The following is a 13,191-nucleotide window of genomic DNA, read 5'->3' as shown; positions in this document are numbered from 1 at the left end:
TGAACGACAGGAGCTGGTTCCCGTCATTGTGAGCCAAAAAAAAGTCTGTTGAAGTCTAACGTGATTGGTCGAGATGTGTGTGTGGGCGTGTGCGTGTCCACAACGAGCGGGGGGGGGGGGGGGGGGGTGTTACACACATGCAGCACAGCGAGCGGACGAAGCGAAAGGGAGGCAGGGAGAGAGAGAACTTTAGACCAGAGACAAACGACGCGCTAGAAAGGGTGAGAGAAAAAACGAGAGATAGAAAACGTAGTAAAATCTGGAGACATTTTAATGCGGTTGACACAAAGGCAAAATAAAATAAAGTAAGATCGTATCTTGAGGAGCCGCTTATCCAAAGAAGTGCAGACCCACTGAGCTGGTGGGAGTCCAGGTGTTCAGTCTACCCACGTCTTACACGCGCAATGGCACGGAGACTGTCCCCTCAGAGAGAGTCTCCAAAGCAGGACAGATGATAACAGAAGGATCAGCCCCCCCGAGCTGAGCCACTTGGTTTCCTTTGATGCCAATCTTCAGTAAAACAGTAGAACTGTTACCGGAAGCTGCTTTATCTTTTGCACTTTTTAATTTATCTTTTCTTGATGTGTTGTTTGAGATTTAAATGCAGAGATTTGACCTTGTTCTCTGTGAGATGTGTTTGGTTTGGTTTTGTATTTTATATTATATAATATGTTTATTGTAGCTAGCAGTGCAAAGAGGATTTAAATAAAGACATTTAATAAACATTTGATATATTGCATGTTTTTACATTAGTAGCTAATTTTACACAATGCACATATTAAATTAATTTTGTCAACAAAAAAATTTGAGGAGCCACTTGGGAGCCAAAAGAGCCGGAATTCACATCACTACATTGAACTGAAACAAGATGGTGGTTTAAAGCTAAACTTTGCTGATCTTCCTTTGGACAGTTTCTGGTTATCTGTTGCCAAGGAGTTCCCCGTTCTAGCCAACAAAGCTATTCTGACATTGCTCCCGTTTTCAACCACATATCTGTGTGAGCTGAGCTTCTCAAGCTCGACGGCGATAAAAACTACAAACAGAGAGAGACTGAGAGCTGATGAGGAAGAGCTTCGTGTGTGTCTTTCTACCATTACTGCAGGATATCCATTTTGTGTTCATCAAAACAGCCCCAGGTTTCCCACCAAGTATAAATACATTAAAAAACTATATTATTAACTCTATATATTATAATAAAGCTCATCTAATCTAATATGTAGCGTGTTAGAACGTCATTTTGTGTCATTTTGGTTCGTGGTGTGCCGCAGGATTTTGTAAATGTAAAAAGTGTGCCGCGGCTCAAAAAAGGTTGGGAAACACTGTCCTAACCTTCAGCGGGCTCCAGGAGAACACACCGAGCAATCAAGACATCCTAGCCAATTAAATTGGTTGATAACTTGGGAGCGCAGCGCAGCGGGAAGTGCTGTTGTCGCACGGCAAGGTCACGGGTTCCTCTCTGTGGGGGAGTGTGCATGTTCTCCCCGTGTCTGCGTGGGTTCTCCGGGTTCTCCTGCTTCCTCCCACCACCAAAAACATGCAAATTAGGTGAGTGGGTGAAAGATTGTCTGTCTGCGTGCGGCCCTGAGATGAACTGGCGGCTTGTCCAGGGTGTGTCCCGCCTCTCGCCCGTCGACTGCTGGGATAGGCTGCAGCACGACCCGGTAACGGACAAAGCGGTTTGGGAAATGAATGAATACATAATTTGGGAACTTGGCAACCCGAGACAAATTCAAAGTGCTTCACAATAGCAAAGAAATAGATTCAGCACAAGACTTTAAAATGAAGTATAAATATGATTTGAAGGTAGACATTAAAACATAGTTTAAATGAAGGTGCATTAAAAGTCAAGAACATAGATTGAGCCTCGAAGAGAAATGTACCCTTAATACGCAGAGCAGACTGCAGGTGTGCAGGACGTTTGTTCCACAGGTGAGTCAACAAGAAGCTTCCTCAATTCTAAATGACTGGACGAGTCCAGAAAACAAAGAAAGGACCGAAACCACCGGGACAATAAGAGCATTAGCATTCGCCTTATGAATGCTAATGCTCCTCACTCTTTAACTCATCTCTCAAACCATCTGTCTTCCCTGACTAAAACCTGGACATTACTGTCCTCAAAGGAGTGTCCTGTGTCTTTTATATTGCTCTATTTGTCTCAGGGTGCTTTGTTTTTCGGGTGGATCAGCATCTGTCTCAGGGTGTCTCGTCTTTTGGGTGGTCCAGCATCTGTCTCAGGGTGTCCCGTCTTTCCGGTGGACCAGCATCTGTCTCAGGGTGTCTCGTCTTTTGGGTGGTCCAGCATCTGTCTCAGGGTGTCTCGTCTTTTGGGTGGACCAGCATCTGTCTCAGGGTGTTTTGTCTTTTGTCTGCCCTAGTAGCCTGGTAGCCTGTATAAATGCTTTTTGGTAGCCTGTATAAATGCTTGTTGGTAGCCTGTATAAATGCTTGTTGGTAGCCTGTATGAATGCTTTTTGGTAGCCTGTATAAATGCTTGTTGGTAGCCTGTATAAATGCTTGTTGGTAGCCTGTATAAATGCTTTTTGGTAGCCTGTATGAATGCTTGTTGGTAGCCTGTATAAATGCTTTTTGGTAGCCTGTATAAATGCTTGTTGGTAGCCTGTATAAATGCTTGTTGGTAGCCTGTATAAATGCTTTTTGGTAGCCTGTATAAATGCTTGTTGGTAGCCTGTATAAATGCTTGTTGGTAGCCTGTATGAATGCTTGTTGGTAGCCTGTATGAATGCTTTTTGGTAGCCTGTATAAATGCTTGTTGGTAGCCTGTATAAATGCTTTTTGGTAGCCTGTATAAATGCTTTTTGGTAGCCTGTATGAATGCTTGTTGGTAGCCTGTATAAATGCTTGTTGGTAGCCTGTATAAATGCTTTTTGGTAGCCTGTATGAATGCTTGTTGGTAGCCTGTATAAATGCTTTTTGGTAGCCTGTATGAATGCTTGTTGGTAGCCTGTATAAATGCTTTTTGGTAGCCTGTATAAATGCTTGTTGGTAGCCTGTATAAATGCTTGTTGGTAGCCTGTATAAATGCTTGTTGGTAGCCTGTATAAATGCTTGTTGGTAGCCTGTATAAATGCTTGTTGGTAGCCTGTATAAATGCTTTTTGGTAGCCTGTATGAATGCTTGTTGGTAGCCTGTATAAATGCTTTTTGGTAGCCTGTATAAATGCTTGTTGGTAGCCTGTATAAATGCTTGTTGGTAGCCTGTATAAATGCTTGTTGGTAGCCTGTATAAATGCTTTTTGGTAGCCTGTATAAATGCTTGTTGGTAGCCTGTATAAATGCTTTTTGGTAGCCTGTATGAATGCTTGTTGGTAGCCTGTATAAATGCTTGTTGGTAGCCTGTATAAATGCTTTTTGGTAGCCTGTATAAATGCTTGTTGGTAGCCTGTATAAATGCTTTTTGGTAGCCTGTATAAATGCTTGTTGGTAGCCTGTATAAATGCTTGTTGGTAGCCTGTATAAATGCTTTTTGGTAGCCTGTATAAATGCTTTTTGGTAGCCTGTATAAATGCTTGTTGGTAGCCTGTATAAATGCTTGTTGGTAGCCTGTATGAATGCTTGTTGGTAGCCTGTATAAATGCTTTTTGGTAGCCTGTATAAATGCTTTTTGGTAGCCTGTATGAATGCTTGTTGGTAGCCTGTATAAATGCTTGTTGGTAGCCTGTATAAATGCTTGTTGGTAGCCTGTATAAATGCTTGTTGGTAGCCTGTATAAATGCTTTTTGGTAGCCTGTATGAATGCTTGTTGGTAGCCTGTATAAATGCTTGTTGGTAGCCTGTATAAATGCTTGTTGGTAGCCTGTATAAATGCTTGTTGGTAGCCTGTATAAATGCTTTTTGGTAGCCTGTATAAATGCTTTTTGGTAGCCTGTATAAATGCTTTTTGGTAGCCTGTATGAATGCTTGTTGGTAGCCTGTATAAATGCTTTTTGGTAGCCTGTATAAATGCTTTTTGGTAGCCTGTATAAATGCTTTTTGGTAGCCTGTATAAATGCTTTTTGGTAGCCTGTATGAATGCTTGTTGGTAGCCTGTATAAATGCTTGTTGGTAGCCTGTATAAATGCTTTTTGGTAGCCTGTATAAATGCTTGTTGGTAGCCTGTATAAATGCTTTTTGGTAGCCTGTATGAATGCTTGTTGGTAGCCTGTATGAATGCAGTTTTTATGGTGAGTTTATGGTTAACTGTTAACTGATGACATGCAGCTAAAGACCTTTGGACGCAGCATGAATTCACCTGAAAGACATTTTGTACCAGAGCAGGACGTTCTAAGAGTTTACAATGTGCCAGATAACCAGAGGGAACAGAGAGTAGCTGTCGTTTGAACTGGAGCTGAATACTTTTGGCATTAGTCGTATTTTATCTGTAAAAGTCAGGTGGACCTGATGCTGCTGGACTACAGAGAACAGCGCTTGTTAGAATTCCTATTGGCAGGCTCTGAAAGACGTGTCGGTTCCCGGTTGTACGCGTAAAGACTCTTTTTGTAGAGTTGCGTTTCCACGCCTGTCTGCCAGTCTTTTTTGAGCTCTAACGAGTTTGGCCTTTGTCCAAGGTGACTTGGTGAGGAAACAGAGTGGATAATGTTTTAGTAATTACAACAAGCATTCCAGCATTGAGTTTGAGACGCAGGGTTTTCGGTTTTGCATTTGTGAGGGGATATTGTTTTGGTCCTCAAGGCGAGAGAAGATGATCAACATGAATGTTAAAATGATCCACTGAAATGGGAATTGTTGTTGTTTGCATTTCCGGTCCTGGATCAGTTTGCATGCGTTGATTTATAGTGATTCTGGTGAGTGTGCATGTTTGTGCATGTTTACCTGTGTTACCTGAGTGCATCTTACAGCTGAGAGCTCTAAAGTCCCATATTTTTAACTGATTCTTGAAGTGTTTTAATGTTAAATGTAATATTTGTTCCTGACCTCGTTCTGGATCAGAACCAGAAGACGTGCCTCATGATGGTTCATATCTGACCCCTTTATGACTCTGATTCTTGGTGACTGAATTGAATGCAGGTTTTAAAGGAAATATTTTTTTTATTTATTTTTTTGGGGGGGGTCCATTATAAGTAAATGGGAAAATCCAGATGTTTCTGTATCCAGACGGGGATCCGGATCGCTCTCAGAACGTAGTTCGTGTTTCAGTGACGCTGTCAGGAACAGAAGCTGCTTCGCCCTCCTCACCTGTCGGTGCGGGAAGGCGGGAGGAACGTTTCAGCCGTGAGCAGCCCGCATCGCATCAGAGAGGAAACAGGCGGACTGACCGACTGATCACCGGAGAACAAGGTAAAACAAGAAAAGACAACGTGTTTCTATTTGGACCGGGTCTGAACTGAACCGGCGGGACCCTGAACGCGCCTTCAGGTGTCTGCTTCAGTTCAGGCGGAAACGTTGGCGATGGACGCGAATAACGCGGTGGGTGGGCTGTCTGCGTGGGTTCCGCGTCGCCCCGGTCCAGGTGATTATTATTACCGCGTTCTGCTTAATGCCCTGGCAGGACCATTACCACACACACGCGTCGTGCTGATGGGTCACACAATCTGGATGAAAGGATGAATAAAAGGCTGAAATATTTATTCCATGCTATTACAATAATCATAAATGAGTCCCACGGCTCCAAACATTTACCAGACCCGGTTCTATAATAAACCCAAATACTGATTGGATGACAAATAGACAGAAAACAGTTGGAGCCAGTTCTGTCGGATTGGGCTGGATGACCCGGCAAGAACCCAGAAGGCCTGATCCAGAGAGAAGCTGCTTTTATAGTCAGACTTGATTTGATCAGCTCTAAAGTGAACGTTTTATGGGTTTAGATCCACATTTAGGCATGCATGCTGGATGCCTTTTAGTAGCTCTGCATCTACTGCAGAATCTAAACTCAAGCTCGCCAGCCATCTTATCCACGCAAGGGAAAAGTAACTCTCTTTTCACTGTGTCTGAGTTCTAGTCAGTGCGTGAACCTGCAGGTGCCTCCAGGTTCTGCAGGTTCTACAGGTCTCTGCCCCTGATTCAGGGAGAATGTGGGCGTGGCACAGGGCTGTGGTTCTCCCATACAGCTCCATGGCTAATGCATCTGTGCGTTTCCTTTAAGTGTGTCACACAATAACTAAATGTTACTACCAGCAGTGATAAAGGTACTTTGTTGAAAAACTTTATTTTATCCATTCTTCATCCATCCGTTCACGTTCTTCTCCTAAAGCTCTTCTATCATGTTCTGTGTGGTTCAAACACGCTGCAGGACCGACAATTAGCGGTCACAGGGAAAACGTGGACCTTGTTTCAGTGATGTGGGCATTCTCTATAGGAACAGGTGGAACGGGTTCTCTATACCTTACGTCATGAAGTGAGGGGAAACTGATTCATGATCAGATTTAAGTAAATAATGACAGGTTACATGTTTTTAAACATATATTCTGGCGGCTTTAATAGAATATGTCGGCATTTTTTGGTCACCGAACAAAAAAAAACAAAAGTTTTTTTTTTTTTTTTTTTATAAAACAACCCAAAATTATTTAGGGGGGCTTAAGAATATTTTAGGGGGGAGAATAGGCCTAACGACGCCACTGCATTTGTCCAAGGTGACTTGGTGAGGAAACAGAGTGGATGATGTTTTCGTAATTACAACAAGCATTCCAGCATTGAGTTTGAGACGCAGGGTTTTCGGTTTTGCATTTGTGAGGGGATATCGTTTTGGTCCTCAAGGCGAGAGAAGATGATCAACATGAATGTTAAAAGGATCCACTGAAATGGGAATTGTTGTTGTTTGCATTTCCGGTCCTGGATCAGTTTGCATGCGTTGATTTATAGTGGTTCTGGTGAGTGTGCATGTTTGTGCATGTTTACCTGTGTTACCTGAGTGCATCTTACAGCTGAGAGCTCTAAAGTCCCATATTTTTAACTGATTCTTGAAGTGTTTTAATGTTAAATGTAATATTTGTTCCTGACCTCGTTCTGGATCAGAACCAGAAGACGTGCCTCATGATGGTTCATATCTGACCCCTTTATGACTCTGATTCTTGGTGACTGAATTGAATGCAGGTTTTAAAGGAAATATTTTTTTTATTTATTTTTTTGGGGGGGGTCCATTATAAGTAAATGGGAAAATCCAGATGTTTCTGTATCCAGACGGGGATCCGGATCGCTCTCAGAACGTGGTTCGTGTTTCAGTGACGCTGTCAGGAACAGAAGCTGCTTCGCCCTCCTCACCTGTCGGTGCGGGAAGGCGGGAGGAACGTTTCAGCCGTGAGCAGCCCGCATCGCATCAGAGAGGAAACAGGCGGACTGACCGACTGATCACCGGAGAACAAGGTAAAACAAGAAAAGACAACGTGTTTCTATTTGGACCGGGTCTGAACTGAACCGGCGGGACCCTGAACGCGCCTTCAGGTGTCTGCTTCAGTTCAGGCGGAAACGTTGGCGATGGATGCGAATAACGCGGTGGGTGGGCTGTCTGCGTGGGTTCCGCGTCGCCCCGGTCCAGGTGATTATTATTACCGCGTTCTGCTTAATGCCCTGGCAGGACCATTACCACACACACGCGTCGTGCTGATGGGTCACACAATCTGGATGAAAGGATGAATAAAAGGCTGAAATATTTATTCCATGCTATTACAATAATCATAAATGAGTCCCACGGCTCCAAACATTTACCAGACCCGGTTCTATAATAAACCCAAATACTGATTGGATGACAAATAGACAGAAAACAGTTGGAGCCAGTTCTGTCGGATTGGGCTGGATGACCCGGCAAGAACCCAGAAGGCCTGATCCAGAGAGAAGCTGCTTTTATAGTCAGACTTGATTTGATCAGCTCTAAAGTGAACGTTTTATGGGTTTAGATCCACATTTAGGCATGCATGCTGGATGCCTTTTAGTAGCTCTGCATCTACTGCAGAATCTAAACTCAAGCTCGCCAGCCATCTTATCCACGCAAGGGAAAAGTAACTCTCTTTTCACTGTGTCTGAGTTCTATTCAGTGCGTGAACCTGCAGGTGCCTCCAGGTTCTGCAGGTTCTACAGGTCTCTGCCCCTGATTCAGGGAGAATGTGGGCGTGGCACAGGGCTGTGGTTCTCCCATACAGCTCCATGGCTAATGCATCTGTGCGTTTCCTTTAAGTGTGTCACACAATAACTAAATGTTACTACCAGCAGTGATAAAGGTACTTTGTTGAAAAACTTTATTTTATCCATTCTTCATCCATCCGTTCACGTTCTTCTCCTAAAGCTCTTCTATCATGTTCTGTGTGGTTCAAACACGCTGCAGGACCGACAATTAGCGGTCACAGGGAAAACGTGGACCTTGTTTCAGTGATGTGGGCATTCTCTATAGGAACAGGTGGAACGGGTTCTCTATACCTTACGTCATGAAGTGAGGGGAAACTGATTCATGATCAGATTTAAGTAAATAATGACAGGTTACATGTTTTTAAACATATATTCTGGCGGCTTTAATAGAATATGTCGGCATTTTTTGGTCACCGAACAAAAAAAAACAAAAGTTTTTTTTTTTTTTTTTTTATAAAACAACCCAAAATTATTTAGGGGGGCTTAAGAATATTTTAGGGGGGAGAATAGGCCTAACGACGCCACTGCATTTGTCCAAGGTGACTTGGTGAGGAAACAGAGTGGATGATGTTTTCGTAATTACAACAAGCATTCCAGCATTGAGTTTGAGACGCAGGGTTTTCGGTTTTGCATTTGTGAGGGGATATCGTTTTGGTCCTCAAGGCGAGAGAAGATGATCAACATGAATGTTAAAAGGATCCACTGAAATGGGAATTGTTGTTGTTTGCATTTCCGGTCCTGGATCAGTTTGCATGCGTTGATTTATAGTGATTCTGGTGAGTGTGCATGTTTGTGCATGTTTACCTGTGTTACCTGAGTGCATCTTACAGCTGAGAGCTCTAAAGTCCCATATTTTTAACTGATTCTTGAAGTGTTTTAATGTTAAATGTAATATTTGTTCCTGACCTCGTTCTGGATCAGAACCAGAAGACGTGCCTCATGATGGTTCATATCTGACCCCTTTATGACTCTGATTCTTGGTGACTGAATTGAATGCAGGTTTTAAAGGAAATATTTTTTTTATTTATTTTTTTGGGGGGGGTCCATTATAAGTAAATGGGAAAATCCAGATGTTTCTGTATCCAGACGGGGATCCGGATCGCTCTCAGAACGTAGTTCGTGTTTCAGTGACGCTGTCAGGAACAGAAGCTGCTTCGCCCTCCTCACCTGTCGGTGCGGGAAGGCGGGAGGAACGTTTCAGCCGTGAGCAGCCCGCATCGCATCAGAGAGGAAACAGGCGGACTGACCGACTGATCACCGGAGAACAAGGTAAAACAAGAAAAGACAACGTGTTTCTATTTGGACCGGGTCTGAACTGAACCGGCGGGACCCTGAACGCGCCTTCAGGTGTCTGCTTCAGTTCAGGCGGAAACGTTGGCGATGGACGCGAATAACGCGGTGGGTGGGCTGTCTGCGTGGGTTCCGCGTCGCCCCGGTCCAGGTGATTATTATTACCGCGTTCTGCTTAATGCCCTGGCAGGACCATTACCACACACACGCGTCGTGCTGATGGGTCACACAATCTGGATGAAAGGATGAATAAAAGGCTGAAATATTTATTCCATGCTAATACAATAATCATAAATGAGTCCCACGGCTCCAAACATTTACCAGACCCGGTTCTATAATAAACCCAAATACTGATTGGATGACAAATAGACAGAAAACAGTTGGAGCCAGTTCTGTCGGATTGGGCTGGATGACCCGGCAAGAACCCAGAAGGCCCGATCCAGAGAGAAGCTGCTTTTATAGTCAGACTTGATTTGATCAGCTCTAAAGTGAACGTTTTATGGGTTTAGATCCAGTCGGACTCCACAGCATGGACTTACTGAACCAGAGCTTCTTATTCAATCACCATGATTTTGTATTATTTGTATTCTTCAGTGAGATCCTCACCACAGCCAGAATTATAAAAGTATAAACTCAAACTTGTTCATCTACAAACAAGACAGTCAAAAGTCTCTCTGTGCGTGTTGGGGGACAGGTGGCCGGGGTCCCAGCATGCTTTGAGATGTGACCCCTGGCACTGGACGTGCCGTGGATGATCACCAGGGCGGCCTTCTGGTTGGACATTTACAGATTGCTGTTGCATGAAGAGCGTTTGCGTCTCATCTTCAGTGTGTTTAGCGTGTGTGAAAGAGAGCAGCTCGTACCGCGAAGCAAACCGTCCCGGTTGTTCAGCTTGTGAAAATCAAAAGTAAAGCGTGAAGTCGTTAATATACGACTAGTGAGCCGGATTAATTACCCAGCCTCCCTCCAGCTTAGAAACTCTTGGCTCTGCTTTATCTGCAGTTATGCAGGATTATATTTCAGTGTCGCCGCCGCTGTTGTTTGTCTATGCCCGGTTTTATGGTAATATGCATCACCGTTACCGGGAACCGGTGGTGCTGGGCCATAATGGCGGCCGGTTGCGCCCTCACCATCCGTAGTTAGAGGGTTAACGATTATCGTAATTGTTCTCTGAGCACCCATCTCCATTTATACAGACGGATTTGGGAATTGCATCCAGAGCAGGAGCCTGCGTAAACGCATCCAGAGTAGGAGCCTGTGTAAACGCATCCAGAGGAGGAGCCTGAGTAAACGCATCCAGAGTAGGAGCCTGCGTAAACGCATCCAGAGTAGGAGCCTGCGTAAACGCATCCAGAGTAGGAGCCTGGGTAAACGCATCCAGAGTAGGAGCCTGGGTAAACGCATCCAGAGGAGGAGCCTGGGTAAACGCATCCAGAGTAGGAGCCTGCGTAAACGCATCCAGAGTAGGAGCCTGCGTAAACGCATCCGGAGCAGGAGCCTGCGTAAACGCATCCAGAGTAGGAGCCCCGCGTAAACGCATCCAGAGTAGGAGCCTGCGTAAACGCATCCAGAGTAGGAGCCCCGCGTAAACGCATCCAGAGTAGGAGCCTGCGTAAACGCATCCGGAGCAGGAGCCTGCGTAAACGCATCCAGAGTAGGAGCCCCGCGTAAACGCATCCGGAGGAGGAGCCTGCGTAAACGCATCCGGAGGAGGAGCCTGCGTAAACGCATCCAGAGTAGGAGCCTGCGTAAAAGCATCCAGAGTAGGAGCCTGCGTAAACGCATCCAGAGTAGGAGCCCCGCGTAAACGCATCCAGAGTAGGAGCCTGGGTAAACGCATCCAGAGTAGGAGCCCCGCGTAAACGCATCCAGAGTAGGAGCCTGCGTAAACGCATCCAGAGTAGGAGCCTGCATAAACGCATCCAGAGTAGGAGCCTGCGTAAACGCATCCAGAGTAGGAGCCTGCGTAAAAGCATCCAGAGTAGGAGCCTGCGTAAACGCATCCAGAGGAGGAGCCTGCGTAAACGCATCCAGAGTAGGAGCCTGCGTAAACGCATCCAGAGGAGGAGCCTGCGTAAACGCATCCAGAGTAGGAGCCCCGCGTAAACGCATCCAGAGTAGGAGCCCCGCGTAAACGCATCCAGAGTAGGAGCCCCGCGTAAACGCATCCAGAGTAGGAGCCCCGCGTAAACGCATCCAGAGTAGGAACCCCGCGTAAACGCATCCAGAGTAGGAGCCCCGCGTAAACGCATCCAGAGGAGGAGCCCCGCGTAAACGCATCCAGAGGAGGAGCCTGCGTAAACGCATCCAGAGTAGGAGCATGCGTAAACGCATCCAGAGGACGAGCCTGCGTAAACGCATCCAGAGGAGGAGCCTGCGTAAACGCATCCAGAGGAGGAGCCTGCGTAAACGCATCCAGAGGACGAGCCTGCGTAAACGCATCCAGAGGAGGAGCCTGCGTAAACGCATCCAGAGTAGGAGCCTGCGTAAACGCATCCAGAGTAGGAGCCTGCGTAAACGCATCCAGAGTAGAAGCCTGCGTAAACGCATCCAGAGTAGGAGCCTGCGTAAACGCATCCAGAGTAGGAGCCTGCGTAAACGCATCCAGAGTAGGAGCCTGCGTAAAAGCATCCAGAGTAGGAGCCTGCGTAAACGCATCCAGAGTAGGAGCCTGCGTAAAAGCATCCAGAGTAGGAGCCTGCGTAAACGCATCCAGAGTAGGAGCCTGCGTAAACGCATCCAGAGTAGGAGCCTGCGTAAACGCATCCAGAGTAGGAGCCCCGCGTAAACGCATCCAGAGTAGGAGCCTGCGTAAACGCATCCAGAGTAGGAGCCCCGCGTCAACGCATCCAGAGGAGGAGCCTGCGTAAACGCATCCAGAGTAGGAGCCCCGCGTAAACGCATCCAGAGTAGGAGCCTGCGTAAACGCATCCAGAGTAGGAGCCTGCGTAAACGCATCCAGAGTAGGAGCCTGCGTAAACGCATCCAGAGTAGGAGCCCCGGGTAAACGCATCCAGAGTAGGAGCCCCGCGTAAACGCATCCAGAGTAGGAGCCCCGGGTAAACGCATCCAGAGGAGGAGCCCGCGTCAACGCATCCAGAGGAGGAGCCTGCGTAAACGCATCCAGAGTAGGAGCCCCGCGTAAACGCATCCAGAGTAGGAGCCCCGCGTAAACGCATCCAGAGTAGGAGCCCCGCGTAAACGCATCCAGAGTAGGAGCCCCGCGTAAACGCATCCAGAGGAGGAGCCCCGCGTAAACGCATCCAGAGTAGGAGCCCCGCGTAAACGCATCCAGAGTAGGAGCCTGCGTAAACGCATCCAGAGGAGGAGCCCCGGGTAAACGCATCCAGAGGAGGAGCCCCGCGTAAACGCATCCAGAGTAGGAGCCTGCGTAAACGCATCCAGAGTAGGAGCCTGCGTAAACGCATCCAGAGTAGGAGCCTGCGTAAACGCATCCAGAGGAGGAGCCCCGTGTAAATGCATCCAGAGTAGGAGCCCCGTGTAAACGCATCCAGAGTAGGAGCCTGCGTAAACGCATCCAGAGGAGGAGCCCCGTGTAAACGCATCCAGAGTAGGAGCCCCGTGTAAACGCATCCAGAGTAGGAGCCCCGCGTAAACGCATCCAGAGTAGGAGCCTGCGTAAACGCATCCAGAGTAGGAGCCTGCGTAAACGCATTCATGTCAACGGTCATCATTCCCACACACGCGAAAAAAAGTGCCAACCAGAAGTATTCTCTCCACACGAAGGCGGGTGTAGAGAAAAGCGGACCAAGTCAAGTAGCCCCCAGTTTATGTTACGTCCCTCGGGGAACAGTGACATCGCATA

Source organism: Brachionichthys hirsutus, chromosome 2 (assembly GCF_040956055.1).
Source record: "Brachionichthys hirsutus isolate HB-005 chromosome 2, CSIRO-AGI_Bhir_v1, whole genome shotgun sequence".
Classification (NCBI taxonomy): Eukaryota; Metazoa; Chordata; class Actinopteri; order Lophiiformes; family Brachionichthyidae; genus Brachionichthys; species Brachionichthys hirsutus.
Note: the sequence above shows the minus strand (reverse complement) of the source record.